This window comes from Lissotriton helveticus, chromosome 12, assembly GCF_964261635.1.
Source record: "Lissotriton helveticus chromosome 12, aLisHel1.1, whole genome shotgun sequence".
NCBI classification, from domain to species: Eukaryota; Metazoa; Chordata; class Amphibia; order Caudata; family Salamandridae; genus Lissotriton; species Lissotriton helveticus.
In genome coordinates this window covers 54,159,043-54,179,061 of record NC_136073.1, presented here as the reverse complement: position 1 = coordinate 54,179,061, position 20,019 = coordinate 54,159,043, and positions in this window count along the sequence as shown.

The window sequence follows — 20,019 nt, the reverse complement described above, 5'->3', positions numbered from 1 at the left end:
AGACTTATAACAGTGTGGGATGGAAAGTTGCCATTGAAGGCCAATCTCTGTGTAACTGAGGAGCATGTGCGTCATGCATTGGCCTCCTAGTCTGGGTGGGTGGCAGTTTGCTTTGTCGAGGCGCTTCGGCATGTCTGCTATGTATACATAAAACAGCAAGGAAGCAAGCACGCAGCCTTGCTTCAACCTAGAATTTGTAGGGATACACCTTAAAATACTTGTGCGTCATGCACCCAGGTGTTCAATAAGGTGCCTGGCAGACCAAACTCCTGCAATCTGTGCCAAAGTGGGCCTCTTGGTATGCTATCAAACACAGCTTTGACGTCCACAAAGCAGAAATAAAGCATCCTTTTATTTCAGATTGCTTTGTCACACATGGGGGCCAGAGTCATCAGAGATGGTACTGCATTGATCTCTAAAGCTGCATTGGGTTCTTTGTATGATCTGAAGTGCCTATTCACAGACTAAGATAATTGGGTAAGAAGCTGGCATTAAGTTTGGCATCATTATTGATTAGGGTGGGGAGTCGGTAGTGGCAGGGGTCAGATTTAGTTCCTCCTCTAAATATTGGTTGAATGATGGATCCTCTCCAGGATTCTGGAATGGAGTTTAAACAGGGGTGTTAACACCTTAGTAAAACAAACAAAAAAAAAACAGGGTCAGATGTAAAGAAAGTAGTAGGAACCACGGTGAGACCAGGGGCTCCATCTTTCTGCATCCGTACCAGCTTTAGTGCACAGCGTTCCTCTATTTGGCTGAATACATCCAAGATAGTTGGAGAGGCGGGTTTAGGTGGTTCCTTTGCAGGTGTTTCTGTAGTCTTCGGAGAGACAAATGAGTAGCTTGGCAAAGTACAGGAGGAAGATGAAAATTCGGCATACGATTCAAGTGAGCCGATAGAAATGAGAACCATGGGGTTTCAGTGATGTTTGAATTAGTGTCCCGGCTGCTTCCTATTGTGGCTTGATTGATCAGCAACCAGAATTTCGTGGTGTTCTTTTACTTACTTGCAACTAATAGTCTTACCTACAAGTCCTACTTTTTTCCTCCCTTTTTGGCATGCCAGATTGTTTTCCCGATTTACGTAAACTGAGTTTTGCAGCTAATGAAAAAGGCGGCTTGACAAGAATTTGCGATTGTAGTTTACTTTTCAAGGCCTTCAAGGATTCCGTCAATTTAAATTTAGAAAAATGAGTGTCATGTGACTTGGTAAATAGTGGGAAATTGGCTTCGACTTTTTGAAGGATTTGATCAATAAAGAGCATCCATTGTCTGATAGGAGAGTTACATTGGGCTGTGGCAGCAAAAAAATGGGATTTTATCCATGGCATAACTTCCCGGCTAATTTCATTAACATGTTTCAGCCTTTTAAAATTTTCTGTCCAGACCCCAGAACTGGTGGAAGGAGCAGCCTCCATTTTTAATGGACAGATGGTCGAGATTAATATACTGAGGTCTCCGGTCGCTATCAAAACAAGATCTTAAAGAGAAGTCTTGCATGTATTTGAAGAGTACCACAGTGCAGAGGCTAAAGTTGATATAAGAGATAGATTTTTCTGCAGAACTTGTCCAGCCAGGGGTTACATAGCTGTTAAAGCACTCATTAAAGAGCCTACGACCTTGGGAATCACGGTTAGAAAGAAAACGAATTTATTCTGACGAATAGCAGATTGTACATTTTGGAGGTGGTATGTCATACTCTATGTCCAGGCCGTTACCCTCACAGCCTGTTGCTGCCCCAAATAGATTGGTATTAAAGTCGCTATATAGCAGGACATTTGCTGATGGACATTTTTTTGTCTCGAGGTCAATTGGAATGAATACTAGGTTTCTCCTTCCTAAACTTGGTAGGATTGATAATCAAAAGCAAATCATTTTTGAGGTCTTGGAGTATGCAAAGATGGATTGCTTGGGCACAAGGTACTTTCAGAGCAATCTCCTCTTCCGAGCGGTGCAGTGATGTAGAAATATAAAGTGTTAGGTCATGCATTGGGAGACCATATCGGTTAACTTGAATGGCTAGTTTCTGGAACTCGACTTACCGGTTAAAGGGAAAGTTGATTGAGCCAGAGTTTCTTGAAGCACGAGAAGATTGAAGTCCAGCCAAAAGGTTGCGGATTAGTCATTTTCTAGTTTTTGCATGAGCCTGTGTGTATTTCAGGACCATCAGCCGAGAATGTCCCTGCACAGGCACTGTTCGACATGGTTTACAGTTGCAGGGTATGTCTGGCCTGAAGGGCAGTTGTCCGCCAGCCCCAATCCAAATGACGTGTGGGTTTTACTAGAAGTGTGTGATCCATGTTTGTTGCAACCAAAGGCTTGGTCTGGGAAATCGTGCAACTTAGCATGGTGGATATTTTAGAGCCTTGAATTCCTTGTGTGCTTTTTAGAATGGAGTAAGTTGGAGGATTGTGCTGGTGCGAGAGCAGTTGGGTATCCTTTGACCCTCACTCTCGGGTTTCATGCCCCAGCTTTCAAAGACTACAGATTTTGCCAGAATCATTTCCAACCATGTTGGGGAAAGGACGTGGCCCAAGTGGGGTTCTGGTTAATAGTTTGTCCTTGGCTCTTGCAGCAAAAGAATAGTGTTGCCCCTATTTGAAATATCATGGCCGCCCTAGTTTGGTATTAACGTGTAAAAAACCAGCTGATTGAGCCCAGAGGAGCAGGGGGGCAGTTGTCAGGGTCCCAGCATCTAAAAGTGAGAATGGCAGGATTGGTTGACACCCTGATTGTATTCACTTTGAGGTGCTCTGATGCATGTTAGAGCAGGGCCCTGGAAGGATATCTGTATTGCTGGGGTTCATTATTTGGTCCAGTCTCCTGTTTGGCATGAAGTTCAACTTGTTTGTGCAATTAGTGTGCTTTGGTGCACTTAAAGGGGCTTGAAGTGGCTATTCTTGCATAATAGGTGGATTGTGTGCCTGCCCCTGTCTGTTGTCAGGGCCCGGTAGCCATTTAGTGTTAATGCCTGCTGCTGCTTTGGGTAGAACCTAGGAATTTGGTTGCTCCATCGAGGCAGCTTCCAACACTACAGTGCTTAAGGGGGGCTGTTGAGGTGGCGCTATTAAATCCAGAGGGTGTGTGGTTTTGTTATATTTGTTCTTGTTGACGGTGGGATATAACAGTTCTTGCTTAACTGTGGCGGGTGCCCTGGGAATCCTATTCCTGTGTTTCCTTAGCCTTGCCAGCAGTGCATTACTGGGCTAAGGGGTCACTTTCTTGGCTCCAATCAGGCTGGTTTTCGACCTTCTCACACCACTGAGGCGGTTATCTTGATGATCCTAGACAAATTAAGGAATGGGGCAGACAAGGGCATCACACAGGCCCAGGTGTTTCTCGATCTCTCTGCCGCTTTTGACACGGTCGACTATGAACGCCTTGTTGACCACATCAGCGACCTAGGGATACAAGGCCTGGCCTCAACTGACTCACATCCTTTGAGGATCACTCACAAGGGGCACGCATCACTCAATTCCATTCCTCCAAAGTCAAATTGATATGTGGGGTGCTGCAGGGCTTCTCCCTTTCACCACACCTTTTCAATGTATATCCACTTATTCAATCCCTGGGTGAAAAGAAGCAGGCACCTTCAACTATGCTTTTATCTCCAACTTATTTTTGGCATTGACAACTCTCCCGTCTCTGTCACCAACTTTCAAACAACTACGCGATACATTAGTAACTGGATGATGGTGATCACTTGAATCTGAATTCTGATAAAACTGAATTGATCCTAATTGGATGGCCCTCAAACATCTGGAACTCCAACTTCTGACCGCCAGAGTTGGGGACACCCCCTCCCCCCTTCAATCTAGATGTATTACAAGCCTCAGCCTCACTATCGACAGCGACTTGTCGCTGAAATCCCAGATTGGGACAGTGGTTTCTACCAGTTTCTTTCAGCTCCGAAGCATCAGGAAGATTAGCAGATTTCTTACCACTGATGCCCTGACCCAAGTAGTACTGGCCTTAGTCATGTCTCATATTGACTATGCCAATTCTCTATACTTTGGTATACCAGCATATCAATTCAAAAGACTGCAACTGGTGCAAAATCAGGCAGCTAGATTAATTGATCACCAGCCGAGATGGCACCATGTCTCCCCAATTATGAAAAAGTTACACTGGCTCTTGGTTGCCCAGTGCATTCAAATTGGGATGCATCATATTTAAATGTAAATTGATACTTGTATAGCGCACTACTCACCCGCAAGGATCTCAAGGGGCTTGTACGAATACCGCTGTGGAACCCTTCCTGGCCTTTCCCTATGAGGAACCCACTCCTGGGCACCCCCAAGGTCCTTAGCATTGTGGGGGCCGTTGTGGAGATTAAGCAAGCTATTGCCCAGAGTTGCAGAGTGGGACCCATGATTAGAATAGGCACCGAGGCGAGAATTATCAGGTCCGGGGAATTTTTGAGCCCAAGACCCGCCGAGGCGGAGAATTGAACCCTGGTCCCGGGCTAGACCTCTGCATCAGGGTTTGCCGCTCTAACCATTGAGCCACACTTCTCCACCTTAAAGCGCTCTATGGCCAACGTCCAGTGTGATTTTTCTCACGCACAGAGATACTTCCCTACTCAGAATTTTAGGTCTTCCCACTTCAACCTCTTAGTTACTACTCCTCTCAAATGTGAGAACCTGGGTGGGGGAGGGGTGGGGAGGGGGCAAGGGGGCGGGTTGTTTAAGATTCGCTGTCCTGGCCCCAAAATTCTGGAAGTCTCTTCCTCCAGACATTAGATCAACTACTTTGCATCCTCAATTCAGGAAGCTCTTAAAGACCTGGTTGTTTTGCCAGGCATACGAATGAACCACTTAGCAGCAGCACTCCCTGGACCTACTTGCCATGAAAACATATGGTGTACATGAGCTCAATAAATACCTTAAACATAACATAATAAGAATCCGTGGTCTGTTGAAGGGACTGTGATGGTATCACAGGGTCAGAAGTGAGTACTTCATCCTGGATGGGAAAATCATGCTTGTTCCAGCATCCAAAGCTGTAGTTGTATCAGGGCGTGTTGGCACAACTTGTGGTTTACCAGTGCTCCTGGGGGGAATGCTGTGAAATATGCTCTTTAACTGGGGGGCTGGATAGTGAAAGCTGTAACTTAAGGCCCTGTAGCTGAGTTTCCATAACTTGCAGCAAGGTGGACAGTTGGTTTAAAATCAGAGAACACAGGCAGGCCCCCCGACATACTTGCAGAAAGGTCAATCATTTCTATCACTGTTTGCACACGCTTAATCAGGCTGTTTAAAGGTATCCAGTTTACCATAAATACCCAGGCTGTGACCAGGCTTGCAAGAGAACCAAGGATGTCTACTTGTGCATCTAGTTTGTTAGTGTTGTAGGTCAGGGCAATGGCCATGGATTAAAGGGTGTTTAGCAGAGAAGGCCACACTTCAGTTATTTGTGACATTGATGAAAAAGAGTAAAGTTACTGATTATTAACTGGTGACCATGATCTGAGAATCCCAAGTTGCCGGAAAAGACTGAGCTCAGAGCACCCTGGACAGGTACTTCGGGTGTTATTTCAGGCACTGTTTCTAGGAGGAAACGTTTGTGAATTAGTGATCATGAGAAGGATTAGAGCAGGGGGGGTCCCTCAAACCTTACCAGAGCAAGGCCTGAGCTGGCATAACATTGACCACAGCTGGTCATCTGCAGGACCAAGCAGAGCTGCTTTATCATGAAATAGCATCTGGATACATAGTTGGTTGAGCTGTTTTAACTGAGTTGGCATTTAACTCTAGGTCTTCCAAGTCAAGATCAGAGTGAAACGGTCTCAAAACTCCAGGTGAGCTTATGGACTTGGCGAGCTGGGTGAGGTCAGAAATGGCCTCCTTGCTGTAGTAGCTCTGGTACCTGTAAGAGCTGGAACCTGAGAAGTCCTCTCATAGATGGGCAGCAGGGCTGGGAGAGTCGTCAACTGTGCCGTCTGCTCCGGTCTGCACTCTAGTGTGGGAGGCACTGGATGTGGCACCTGATGGCGTGTAGTAGTTGCTGCAAAAAAAAACCCGCGTAGCAACTTCTATAGGGTTGGCACCAGTACCAGCAGCCAGTGCTGAGTTTGCCGACTTCTGAAAGAAGACAGTAATCACATTCCTGGGAACAGGAGGGGAGGAGGGTCTACCTTTGTTTTGGCCCTAGGGATTGCCAAAGACTTTGGAAGGCTGGGGCCTGATGATGGGTCCAAGGATGGCCCAGATCTGTATCACTCAATTTTCTGACGGTTAAGGTCAATGGAGTCCATGGTACAGGCCCTGATCCTTCTAAGTCTTACACTTTTATTACCCACCATTTTGTCCACAGTCTGATGCTGGTGGAATACATACAGCAGATGCTCACCCGCATCTAATCCGGCTGCCTCCGCAGGCCCGCTTGGGCACACACTTTGCAGCAGCTGGCTCCGGATGCCCTATTGCTTGCAGCCCGCAACTCAAGAAGGAAGCCTTGCAGGCTGCCGGGAGAGCTTCCAGTTTACTAGGCTCCAACTTGCGATGCAAAGGCGTGCGATGTGTTGATGCCGTTTCCAGATCTGGTGCCACCAACTCTCACTTCTATACATGAGCTTTGAAGACCTCAAGGTCTTTCTGGACTTTTTAAGCCATGAATTGCACCTGTAAGTGATTTGATGGCCTCAGCGTGCACATTCAACAATTTTGGGATTTTCCGTTGTGGCTTCCTACAGGCAAAAAGTGGATGTGCACCAAATGAGGATAAATCCCAGCAGAGGAAGTTATTAAACAGGTACACCATTCAGTTTAAAAAACTGAAATTTGAACCGCTTTCAGAGCGGCTGTTCTGCTCTTATTTGAAAAGCTCCAAAAGGGCTAAATAAGCATCAGGAATTACACTCCACATATGTATTGTACTGCAAGGACCGTTAATACACTGAATGGGCTACTGAGCCAAAGAACTGACTATTGTGAAGCTGGGTAGATAAACTACGTTTCAGAACTACAAGGTCCATGATGCAAAGGAATACTAGAAACAAATAAGGGCGATCTAAGCCATGAACTATGTTAGCGACTTGGCGGTCCGATTGGGTGCACCCCATTCTATTTTTGGCCGCTTACTGGGCTCTTGACCATCCTGTACGCCTCACTTATCCTCAACCAGGGATATGAACAGCACAGGTGCTTCGCTACACTGATCTTAGGTCAATTCCTCTCCGCACCATTTGACCACTCACCATACCATAACAAACGCAATCCTGGGCACCCACGTCATCAAGAACCTTCTCCGCCTCTACACCGCACACCAGGCTCAAGCTCTGCATCACAGTACCAAAATCATAACATAGCCCACTACTTGAGGTACAAGATTGCCATTTATGCAATAAAGGTAAACAGAAGCCATACCCCACTTCTCAACCTCCTCCCCATCCTACCCCACACACACACTTTTTGGGAGGATGTCATCTCGTTTTGGGTAATGAGAAGTAGAAACATATAAGTGACAGGCTGTTCCAAGGATGCCTCAGGAGGAATTTCGTACAAAAATATCCTCTGCCACCATCTCACCCCAAGCTTTATTGAACTTTATTAATGACAGCACCACTGCTATAAGGATGCACCATGGAAGGAAAGCTCAGGTCAGTCAAGAAATAACCAATTTAGACTGAAATTAACACAAGGGGGAGGGCTCTATAAAAAATCCATATTTTCAAAGATTTTCTTTACAGTATGCGATGCAGAAATAACTAGAGTTGTATGAATATTAACAAAGATATTAACATCTCTAAGTTTAGCTAACCATTATTTGCAACATTTAATTGTTAAATATCGCTTTTCCCTCTTTTACACTCACACCCCTGTGAATGTACTAAGTACAGACATTTTATACATTGTGATAGAAAATGCACTCCCACATACTGGGGCATGCTAGTGGTTGTAGGTGGAGTGGAAGCGGAGTGTTTGGACACATCTGGGATAAGGCCTCTAAAGGCTGGTGGGTCTGGGCCACAATCAGCTACGTGCTTTGAGATTTTCACTTTTTAGAGGATTGTATGGGTTGAGGTGCGTTGGATTTTTTTTGAGGAAGGGCGGATTGTCCCTTCAAAAAGGAAGAGTAAAACTGTTGGCCTTTTATTTCCCCCAGACTTCTGCCCAGGGCTTTTCAGGCACCTCCAAGTAACACACCAGTTTGAGGGAAGAATTGCTAGAAAGGAGTGTGTCCACTTACCAGAGGTGCCTCTTTGAAACAGATACCTGCTACCAGACTGCAAGGGTACCATGTTCCACCAGCAGGTGTCCCGCTATTCACTAGGGATCTGCTTGCTTTGGATCTAACGGTGGGGCGAATTAAGTTCCAACCCTAAGGGTTGCATATAAATGAATGATTTTCCCTCTCCCTTGGGAGGGTTGTAGGAAGAATGTAAGTTACAGGCAAATCTGTCCCACAGGGATTGTAAAATAGTCAGAACAAAACAAAAAGAGGGGGGACCTATTGCCCCATTATGTATGTTGTGGGAGATGAAAGTAAAATGTGAATGGCACAATAACTGATAAATGGCAGGATGCTCAGACAGAGGTCAAGGGGTATATGCTGTGCTTTTGGTCGATGGCTGAAATGGGTCTACATATTGCACCCAGCTGCAGGGGCAAAAACTGTGTATGATGGAGTATGTGATCCAAGTCTGAAGTGGCTTGAATCTTTGCCCCAAGATGAATGCCATTCTGGGTAGAAGTAACATGTGAATGTGAAAATAATTGATCAGTTGCTGAAGTGAAATGAGACTGCACTATGCTGTGGTGGGCAGAATTGGAGGGATCACAACTAAGTTCACTGCCATTCACCTGCCTTTTGTTCTTCCACAAGGAGCACGTAGTCACAGAGAAGTTTACCTGGCGTCAGGGAAAACTGTGGCAATATGTGCATTACCTCATTATGTGTGTTGCAACTTAAATTATTTTGTATTTTATTTTAGCTTCTTTGGAGAGGTTCTTTGCACCGCATCATGGCCATATAAGTGATTTTTCCCTCTTTACAAGTATTGCTGTGATCACACTTTAAATACACACACAACATTGTATTTTCCCCACTTTTTAGTGTGCACACGGTATTCATTGTACAAGTATCCCTGCAATCTACCTAGGTCAAAAAGCTTTAGATTGAATACAGCGATGGCATTTAAAATGGATGAATGCTTCCCAGGCCCCAACTTAAATGGCAAAGGTGAGCTCAAAGGCAGGTCGGATATGGAGACATCATCTGATTGAGAGGCTCAGGGAGCTGAATCTAGAAGTGATTTTTCTCTCTGAGGTCCATTCTATGAGGACTTGACTTGTCTTCCTGTGATTCTGATGAACATTCCTATGGCAGTGCGAGGTTCCTTCAGAAGCACAATCTGTGAAGAAGAGTGTGTTTTGCTCAGAAGCCCACCGCAGGTGTTTTCTAATGATAGGATGTGAGGTATGCAAATGCTTCAAAGTATTGATTTCAGCTTATGCCTCACATCCACCACCAGACACCCCCTTTTTATCTCAGCATTGGAGGTTATTTTTATCCATGCTTAATTTTGTCATAGTCTTCCGTCTTTCCCTTTCTCTGCACGGTTTGTGTTCCACTCCATCTTGCTCTGGGTCATATGTAGAAAAATATGTTCCATTGGGTCCAACCACTGGTTCAAATTAAGAACTGGTGGCAGAGTTACCCAGTCCAGAGGGCTCAAAGGAACAGTGCATTGTTGGTGGTCTAGAGGCATTAAGAGTCAGGTTCGCTGAACTTTGCCTTGGCAGGCAGCGAGATCTTAGCACAAATGGGCCTGTTTACCAAGAGCCTGAAACCTCAGGATTTCTCCTTTTCTTTAGAGAGGAGCTCAACTGAGGTCACACAAAGGGTCCCGGACCTGAGGGGGTCCATTTGGTGGTCAGGATCCATTCCAACAGATGCCAGTGCAGGCCCAGTCTTTCTGCCAGCAAGCAGGGTGGGAGGCCAGAAAGCAGCAGGAGAGCAGAGTTGGTGTCCAGGTAGCAAAGCAGCATAGCAGTCCCTCTGTAGAATCAGCAGGTTCAGGATGGTGCTTTAAAGCAGAGTATGATGGTCCAATATGTGTATCTGGTGCCCGTTTTGAAGTAGGAGATGTTTATAGAGACCTCCCTTTAAAGTCCTTGAAGTTTTCTGCCTCCACTGCCCTGGCTTTAAGGTGGCTGCATGAACAATGCAGTGGTGACTAGTTCTGTAGGTGAAAGCAGGGCACAGCCTATTTAGTTGCAAGTGGGATAATACCCAGCTCCACCCTCCATCCTGCCATTTGATGACCCAACTAGGCATACCTTAATCACTGTTGTGGACTGTCTAGAAGAAACAAAGTCCGACTATCAACTACACCCACCCATGTGGCCCAGTCCAGGCACCAAATAGTTACAGCAAGAAATGTAAACTTTCTAAAAGTGGCATTTTCAATGTTGCAACTTTAAATGAGACTTTACCATTAAAGACTATTTTTAATCACAATCTCACAGACTCCAAACTGAACATTCCTTTTTGCTCCCAATTGAAAGTCATAACTTATTAAATGAAATAAGTTAACTCAACGTTATCTTACAATTTGAGGTTTTCGCTTCCAGGGCATGTAAAATTACATGTCCAAATACTTAAATACACTGCAAATTTCCCTCTGGGCTGTCCAGGGTTTACCCTAGGGGTGATTTAGGAGCATTAAAAAAAATAAAAGTAAAAAGAGAACAAGGAGTTATGGTCCTTGCTAGTGGTTTATCTCCATAGGTCGAAATGGCAGTTTAAAACTGCACATGCAGGCTGCATTGCAGGCCTGAAATGTTTAAACAGCTACATAATATAGTGGGTAGCACAATGAGTGCTGCAGGCCAACTTGCAGCATTTAGTTTACAGGCCCTGTGTACATGTAGTACCACTATTTAAAAGCTAAACATGGGCCTGCAACACACACTGTGCCTCCCACACAAGTAGCCCTTCAAACCTGTCTCAGGCCTTCCAGGGCAGGGCGCTGTAAAAGTAAAAAAGGTAGGACATGTACTTTTAAGGGCTGCGTGTCCTGGTTGTAACCAACACCCAAATTCATTTTCACTACTGTGAGACCTACTTCTCTAATAGGTTAAAATTTGGAATTCCTTAATATACTTGGAGCTGTAATTCCTGATGAGAAAGGAATAGCCAGGTCATGTTTTATATCTTTGGAATGGTAATGATAAACCCTCTTTAATGGTGAAGTTGGATTTACCATTGCCATTTTAGAAATGCCACGTTTAGAAAGTGGATATTTCTCTGCTCTGTGTTCCTGCAGCCTGTCTCAGCATGTCCGGTGTGGACGACAGCAACTTTGTGAATTCCCTCAAAACAGCCACAAATGCAAGAAGGTTAGGTGTGTTTAAGTACTACTCTTCGTTTTGATGGCTCTTCCTGGGCAGGAAGGGAGAGTGGGAAGAGTTGGCACATCGGATAGGTAGTGGACTTACTCCACACAAAGGCCCGATTATCCCACACAGATAGTCCGGAGCCAGAGCTGAGGAAGAAAGGTTAATGTGCACTTCAAAGAACATTCTCTGAAGTCGCTCCCACTTCAGAGGCAGATATAGGTGTAAGTACTGGGTCTTTGACCACATTGAATCAGATCCTGGACCTACAACTGGACTATCAGAAGAGCTGCTATGCTGCGGTTAGACCTGGTACCATTGGCGCGAGTCTCCCTTCCATTTTGAAAGGCTGCCACCTCTGTTTTGGATAGGTTTTGCTGCTTTGGGCACAGTGCCACTGCTATTCAGTGCAAGTGCTACCAGTGTTAAATTGATGTTTTGATTAGCGAATCCATGATTTATTTACTTGATTTACTGTCAGACCCCGTATCATGCACCGCGTGTGCCTGGGGCTTGTAAATCAAATGCTGCTGGTGGGCTTGCAGCACCGATTGTGCCACCCACCGAAGAAGCCCTTAAAGTGCAACTCGGGCCTGCTACTGCAGAGCCCGTACGCAGTCTGGAACTGCTGTGTTGACTAGGTAGGTGCACCCACTCGCCAGTCCTTAAACCTTCCCTTTTCTGCATATCAGTCACCACTTCGGGCAGGGTGCGTTGTGTGTAAAAGGTAGGACATGCCCTGGCATGTGTGGCATGACCAGATAGTGAAAAATGAAATAGGTTGTGATTCACTATTGCAAGGCTACCTGTCCCCATAGGCCAGAACGGACGGTTTGATTATAACAGTTTATAATCCTAACTGACCCGGGGGACGAGGTAGAGATTAGAGTTTAGTATGCCTTACCTCAGAATGATAAAACACATCTTTTAGTAAAGTTGGTTTTAACATTCTGTGTTAGAAAAACACACTTTTAGAAAGTTGGTATATTCTTACCTAACCATCCAGCCTGCCTCTGCTAGCGTGTGTATTGTGTGCCTGGATTTGTGAGTGGCAGGGTCTAGGAGACAGGGTGAGTCAGCACTTGGCTAAATAGGCCGATCTACCCGAGGAGTGGTGAGAGGAATAGCACCTGGGCCTGAATAGAGTTGTGCCAGGCTTCCACAATGCTGACTCCACCTCCGTCTGATGACCCTGGCCTACTCTTACAAAAGAAGAAGTTGTGCATTGGCAGAATGCACCCAGAACTGGTTTGGACTAGGTACAGGACCCTCTGGCTTCAGAGGACAAAGGATTTCTGAGAAGTATGAGGACCCAGACCCCAATAGGTTAGATGACTTCTGGGAACACAAGACGTACCTTTGCCGAGGAGAAGAACCAAAGGAAGCTGCAGGAGTTTGGACTGCCCCTCTGCCAGTGTGCTGTTGTTGGGTTGGTCTGCATTGGTGTCTTCATTGCAGAGGAAAGGAGAAGGAGCTTTTACAGAACTTCCATAATCTGCGGAGGATTTCTCCAAGGCCTGGAACTGAGCTTGCCTCATGTCTGAAGTTACAAAAGACTTCACCCCTTCTGTTCGCCTGCTTCTGGAACTTGCTGTTTCAGTCACTACGGAAGGCATCTGTAACACCAACGAACGTCGCCACAATCTGCATCGAAGTCGTGAGCGCTGCTCCGACTTGTGCACATAGGCTGACGCCTGCTACTGTGCTGCATTGACTCCAAAACCGACATCATCACGGAGCTGAACCTCAACAAAGGTGGCCAAGAACTCATCGACACTGACATCGTAAGGAACCGTGGTTTCAGTGCCATCGTAACGTCACTTCCTCTCCAGTCAGGAACCAACACCTCCCCTGCCTGCGCAAGCATCCAGGACACAGACGCATCATCTCCCCCGAAGCAAGGAACCAATGCTGCAATTCGCCAATGACACAGCGTCTCCACGACGCTGTGAGCGGTCGGTTTTTGCTTTACAAGGTACTGTTCTGTGGGGGTCCTTGAGAACCCTTTGACCTTGATGTCGTGTTAACTCCTGTTGGGGTTATCTGTTGCTAGAGACTGTTGGGGTTATCTGTTGCTAGAGACTGATTAAGTGAATGACCTATTTTTTAATTGCTTATACCATTGTGAAGTATTAATTGTCATTACAGTATTGTGGATTTTTGTCGTTTTTGATCTTGTGATAAGTCTATATACAGAATACTTATTTTCATACAACCCAGTGCGGTGTCCGTCTGTAGAGCTTTCACTGTATTACTGTATGTGTTCACAAATGCTTAACACACTGCCTCTGAGATAAGCCTGCCTGATCGCACCAAGCTACCAGGGGGGTTATCCAGTAGTGTAATCCCCTTTTTCTGACTTAGACGCAAGGGTCCCTATTCAGACAAAGGTGTATACCATTGTCAACTAGAGACCCCCAGTTCTAACAGCTGCATCAAGTACTGACACTGCTGTACTGTTAACCTGTAAGGCCTGCTTTTCTCTTGTGCAGTCCTGCTGCTCTGACTGCTGAAGAAAGCTAGACTCTTTTGCGCCAAAGTGATCTCCAAGGGATTATTGGCTTGCCTCCTTTTGTGTGAGACTCAAGGATATCAAAGTCTCTACCAATGCTCTTGTGCCTGGTGCACTGGAAGTGGACCAAGATACTTTCTTCAGAGGCATCGATCCATCCACTGAGTGAGTTAGCAGAAATCGCTGAATCATCCCTCTAGAAGAATGAGACTCAGGCATATCGCAACCGCTGCAGGGCATGCAGAACCTGAAGCATAGAACTACGCTTCATCGCACAGCAGCTTGAGATTGGCACATCCTGCTGACTGCACAGAGAAACCCGTTGCATCACTTCGGAACCAACACCTCTCTGCTTCATCTACAAAACTGAGGTATCACCATTACTGCATGGAGAAAATGAATGCATCATCTACTGGGGGATCAACCCGTCTCTCAACCGCAACCCGCATCTTACAGTGGAGACCAGGAAAAATGACTTTGTTCATCGGGGCCTCCGTGGGTCCTGTGGCCAGCCTGTACTCAATTGCAATCGCCCCGAGCAATTGACATTGCCCCAGTCAACCACGACCAGGTAACACCCATTGGTGCTTACAGCTTCTAAGCGCTAAAACTATGCATTATTCATAATCATAACTCAACCTCTACTTATTGGATTCTAGTGACGCTGGCCTTGATATATGACATTCTTTTCTGTTTTTCTAAACCTATGTGGAGTCTTTGTGGTGTTTTCATTGCGTTGCTGTGTTTGCCTGTTGCACAAATACATCACATGAGATATTGCCTCTTCAGATATGCTCAATTGCTCTGTGCCAAGCTACCAGAGGGTGAGCACAGACTATCTTTTAGTGTGTATCACTAATTACATTTTAAAAATAGACAGCTCGGTGTTATCCTATGCAACAGGTAGGCATCACAGTAGTAGAAAACAAAGGAGCTTTTTAGTACCAAGACAAAACTTAAAAGAACATTTTAATCACGAGAACCTTTTAATTACAATGCACCCCATCCTATGGGCTACCTAGGGCATACTTTAGAGGTGACATATCCAATAAAAGGGGAGTCGAAGGCTTGCAACAAGGGGGTTATACTGCCAACTCAAACTGGCAGTATAAAATTGCATTCAGGCTGCAATGGCACATCGAAACAGGTTTTATATTGCTACTTAAGTGGATGGCACAATAAGTGCTACAGGCCCATTGATAGCATTTGTTTTACAGGCTCTGCGTACATAGTATACCACTCTACAAGGAGTGTATACTTAAATTAAATTTGCCAATCAGGTGTCAGCTATCAAACCATGTTTAGGAAAGTGAGCACATGTGCTTTAGCATTGGTTGGCAGTGGTAAAGTGCAAAGAGTCCTTAGGCTAACAAACCTAGGCACAACAATTAAGGTAAATGGACAGAAAGTTTGGAAGAAAACCACACTAAGGACGCTAGGTCTAACATATGTAAATTACTATATGCAAAGTATAAGCAGCAATTTTTAAGACGGCATAGCCTGACATTTGACCTCTTTATGACAGCACCACAAATGTGTCATGATAAAAAAAAAAATGTAAAGGCATCTGTTACCCGTTCACTTTCTGAACCCTGGTCTAGTTATTTTGGAGATGCTGCAGCACCCCTACCTCAGGCGTCTATGCAGGATTTAATTTTAAATGAGCTGTTATTCTTGTGACATGGTGCCACTGTGTAAGCTGGAGATTTTGACTTAACCGGTAGAGTTCTCACGCACATGTACATCTTGATGCTGTAACAAGCTCTTTTCATTGGCATGTACTGTAAGAACATCAGCTTAGAACACGATCCAGGACTCATTGACAACTATATTTTTTGTAGCAGTACAGATCTCTAGAAAGTTGGCAGAGTAATTTTCCACAACAAGTTGAATTTTGAACAACCTGCCCTGTCTGGGTGGTCAAAGGGCAATACAGTGCAATTATCATTGAAATGCAACATACACTACAGAATCAAACGTCTTTCTCTCCTCATGACCGGTGTGATGCTGGATGTTGCCCAAAATAAATGAGTAGACCAGTGGCCTCTATGGTTTGTGCACTATTACCACATTGAGTGTTAGCCCCATGAATATTTCCCACTCCCCAAGTACAGTGGGAGTCCACAGGCTTGCCCTAGAGTTAGACCCCCATAGTGCCTTTATTCTCCCTCAGTTTGGCATGCAAATGTGACAATTTCCTCAAAGAATCCCTTATCTAGAAAGAAAAAAAAATGTTGTAGTTCAACCCAACATCATTGGTGTGGTTTTACCTTCACCATTTTTTGTCTTCCAGCCTCCTGTTGTTGCTGGCCTTAAAACGCTGCACACATTACCACTGCTAAGCAGTGCTAAAATGCTTGTACTATCTCCTTTAAACATGGTAATATTGTGTTTGAAATTGGGTTTCTGGTTAGCATAGGTATGCACACAGCGGAGCCGCGTTCGGGGAAACAAGGACATTACCTATGCTGAAACTCGAGTCATTTGGCCAAAGCATACCCCAACGTTTGGAGGCTGATGAGGCATTGAACCAAGAACACAAAGTTTTTTGCATATTGGCAAAATAATCTTCTTTGATTTTTTAGGCGCATAACAGTACTACATGTCCACTATTTTGTAAATACACTTATTTAGAGAAATGTGAGTAAGGTGGGGGGTGTTGCACCCTGTCCTGAAGGAGTTGAACTCCGAAACATGTCGACGCACCCCCAAGGCAATGTGCCTAATATCACATAATCACCTCGACCTGCACCCATTTTAATAGTACCAGCCCGGGGTCTCATTAAAATAGTTCTGTCTTACCCCACGAGCCAGGCACTTTTTAACCATTCACTTGTAGTGTGTTTATCTAGGAACCAGAATCGATATTTCTATTATATGCCCTTGTCCGGTTATAGTCAATAATATCCATACAACGGCATAGTAATCATATCCATAATTCAGTCGTAGCACATGCTGTCACATTAAGCAAGACTACTTCCCCAGCCCCCTAGAAAGCACACCGAGTTCTCTAAACAAAACCAAGCCTCCAGCAACCTGGGAAATCCCCCTTGCCTTTGTTTTGATTTCGTCCTAGAACTCCTGTAAAGCACTGTAAGAACAGCCAGTTCTTAGTGACATCTTTATTGACGTCTTATGTCCAACCTTACGTCAAACCCGGCACATTTCAGGTATAAATATACCAACGTTGCCTTAAGCAAACACACGGTGGTGATTTTGGAGCAGCTATCTACTTGCCCGAGAGCCCAGCTGATGCGAGAGCCCACGGACGCTGCCCCTGCTTTTGACGCGCTGAGAAAGACGCTGTCTTTTCTCCTGCCGAGAAAATCCAGCTCCGGCGTTTCCAGCCTACCTTTGCGGGTTACTGGGATATCGAGTCCTGAGAGAGAGATACCAGACCTCCTGCTTTCTATTTACCCAGGTACGGAAATGACTAAACCCTTAAAGAGAATTCTTGAGTCAGATTCTTGGCAAAACAAACTTAACTTAAACTGCTACTTACTTACTCCTTCCCACGTATTAGGCTTAGGTCAGGTACACCTGGGTAGGCGTATTTAGAAGCACCAGTTGAGTACGATTAGTCAATGTATATATATATATATATGTATGTATATATTTTATCTATTTTAAAGTATCATACGGCTCAGAAACCATATCGATGCTTTTACAGTATTATTTTATAATCCTCCTTTTACTGTACGCACTTTACTTTACTATGAGTATTGCAATTGTGGCAATTCAGTTCTCTTGTATGAGGAAGAAGACTGCTCAATAAAATAACACCTTTTATTGAAAACGGCCGTCTCTCTTTTCTCTGCATTCTGGTGAAACTAAGTACGCACATTTGACTGAGTGAAATAGCCGTCTTGTTTTCACACGACTCTAGAGATACACTCTTATTCAGGGAAAGCAAAGTTGTCATGTTTTATGGTTGTCAGAAGCTAATCCCTTCTTGTCTATCCAGGGAGGTTAAACTCCTCCTCGTTTATTCGAGAAAGTTTCTAGTGACCTCTGAGCTAGCTGGCAAACCTTAAGTCTAATATAGTCAGTAGAGACCTAGTCGAACCTCAGTCCTACGTCTACACTGCTGAATATATTATTCCAATGCGCAGAGCCTATTGGGAATATAGGAACTACACTACACACTCACTCATATTATCCCACCACATACTTTCACCCAACCCTCACACACACACCACACAGTCTATTTGATCAGTGCTCCCGCGTAGTCGTAGGTCGCAGCACGCCGCATCCCGTAGAGGGGTGCAAAGACCCCAATGATGAAGCATGACTCCAAGGGTCCTTTTGGTGTGTGAGGGGTATTTAAATAACACTGTGCTCCCCACCACAGTAGGGAACACACTGCCCAATCTGGTGGATTCTTGTTGTTTATTTATATTAGCATAGGTATGCACCCAGTCCAAGCAGGAACCACTTTCATAGTCTGGGTCAGCTAGTTAACTTTAGATTGGGACCAGGTATCCCTTTCATGTTTGGGATCTATAACATTATAATGGAAAATTCTCTTGAATGGTAGTCGGATTTTGCCCTTTACCCCTTGCAGTCAGAGTGACTCCAAGGGCTAGTTTGCCGGCCTCCTGTTCAAAGCCACAGGGATTTAAGTGGCTCCCACCATCTTGAACCCACACCTGGACCCAGCCTGCATGAGCTCTGAATCCCCAAGAGGTGTCCGACCAGTCTTGGTCCCTTCTTTGCAGTGCTAAATGTACCCAGATGGATAAAGCAAAGAACTTAAAAAATGTTGGCCAAAAATTGCTTTGAGAAGCAGGAGGAGACCATGACCAACCTGCTGGCCCACCCCCCCCGAGGTGCATGGCCGGTTGGAATTACACTGCAGCTTCTCAGCTAAATTCTTCTCTGCAACAGCAAATCCTTATGAGTGGTCCTTCTCTCCAGGGGTATCTGGCCTCATGGAATTGTCTTCAACTACAGGCATCTGCCCCGGCATAGTGGAGATTTTTGACTTTCATAAAAATGACTAATTCAGAACATAGAAATCGTCACCACGGCTTTGACTGAAGGCTCACCGGTGCAGACACTTCCTCCATGGACACCTCCTGCAGCCTTGCCCTGCAGAACTTTTCCTTCATAGAATTTTGTCTAACTCCAAAGTGAAGTGCTGTCCGTGCTCCACCACGGTTGGCCATATTTTTTAACTTTGACCCGGTATCACACAACTAGATTAAATGGTTGTCGCTTTGACTTTTGGGCGCTGGCTTTTACTAAAAACTTAAATTCATAACTCTGCTTCTATTGATTGGATTTTGGTGTTAAATATTTAACATCTACTCTATTTTTCTAAATGGTGTGGAAGTTTTCCTTGCGTTTTCACTATTACTGTGTGTGCACTGCATTCATACTTTCCGCATTGCCTTAAAGTTATGCCTAACTGCTTTTTGTGTCAAGTTACCCAGGATTAAGCACAGGTTAATATAGTGACTTTTGTGGTTCACCCTGAAAGGGATTGTGGCTGTTGCTTTACCAGGGCTCACACCCCAGTCAGCCAAGAATCCAATTTCTCATTGTCTATTTTTCTTTAACTGAAAACTTAGAGCATTTTGTAAAGTTAACTAAGTGGCAATCCGGCTGGGGTACAAGAAGTGACAAAGGAAATGCTGTGTGTTTCTAATATACAACATTTAATTAACTGAAAACACTGGACAAATATTTCAAAACAAATCAGCAGCTAAGGATACAAAAATGTTTTATTCTGAAGGCTGATTCATTCAAAGATTTGAGTGGGTTCAAAACAAATAAAAAACACTCGATTTGGTGATGTGCACATTTTAAATATTTGGGGAAACATTATTTTAACACATTGTTCATGAGCAATGGCATTATCAGTTAAACTGCACTGTCAGTGCGATTTTTTGTCCAATGGAAATTGATGTCCTTAAAGGACAGTGTACTATCCCACCATATTTCAGTGTCATACTTGTGACTGTGTGCTCCAAAATGCACCACCCGCTACATACCACCCCCTAACCACTCCTGCTGAATGCGCATCGCTCACTATATTTATTCTTTGTGCGATAATTGGACTTTTCACAATCCCTGTGACTTCAGTGATGTAACATTGATGGCTGCAAAAAAATGAGGCACGGGGTCAAGGCTGATTTGCATATGGCCATATCTGACCTGAGG